The sequence below is a fragment of the Chiloscyllium plagiosum genome, unplaced genomic scaffold (genome assembly GCF_004010195.1).
Source record: "Chiloscyllium plagiosum isolate BGI_BamShark_2017 unplaced genomic scaffold, ASM401019v2 scaf_92858, whole genome shotgun sequence".
Taxonomy (NCBI): domain Eukaryota; kingdom Metazoa; phylum Chordata; class Chondrichthyes; order Orectolobiformes; family Hemiscylliidae; genus Chiloscyllium; species Chiloscyllium plagiosum.
This window is the reverse complement of record NW_025203303.1, coordinates 1-387: the sequence shown is the minus strand read 5'-3', so window position 1 is coordinate 387 and position 387 is coordinate 1. Positions and strand designations below refer to the sequence as shown.

General features: G+C 61.8%; 1 non-coding gene across 1 annotated transcript; it reads left to right on the top strand.

Annotated features, from left to right (window-relative positions):
* Positions 1-240: 240 nt before the first annotated feature.
* LOC122546278 lies at positions 241-387 on the top strand (the record flags this gene model as incomplete). The annotated part of the gene is made up of 1 exon (XR_006310705.1): positions 241-387. It is a non-coding gene; the product is annotated as a 5.8S ribosomal RNA (ribosomal RNA).

Sequence of the window (387 nt, the reverse complement as noted above, 5' to 3'; positions counted from 1 at the left end):
CCTGCCTCCGTCGTTGCGGTGCGTGCCGGCACGCGTCGCCTCTTGGGCGCCCTGTATTTGTTTTTCCCCCGTAGACGCATGTTTCCGCAGGCCGCACCAGGCTGGTTCTCCCCACAGCTTCACGCCGCCCTGCCACGGGCGCACGCCGGCGGGCAGGTGGGTGCAGCTAAGGTGGGGAGCGTATGTGCGGTCCGGGTCGCTTTCCTCTGGCGAGGGAGAGACCGAAAACAAAACTCAGACAACTCTTAACGGTGGATCACTCGGCTCATGCGTCGATGAAGAACGCAGCTCGCTGCGAGAATTAATGTGAATTGCAGGACACGTTGATCATCGACACTTTGAACGCACTTTGTGGCCCCGGGTTCTTCCCGGGGCCACGCCTGTCTG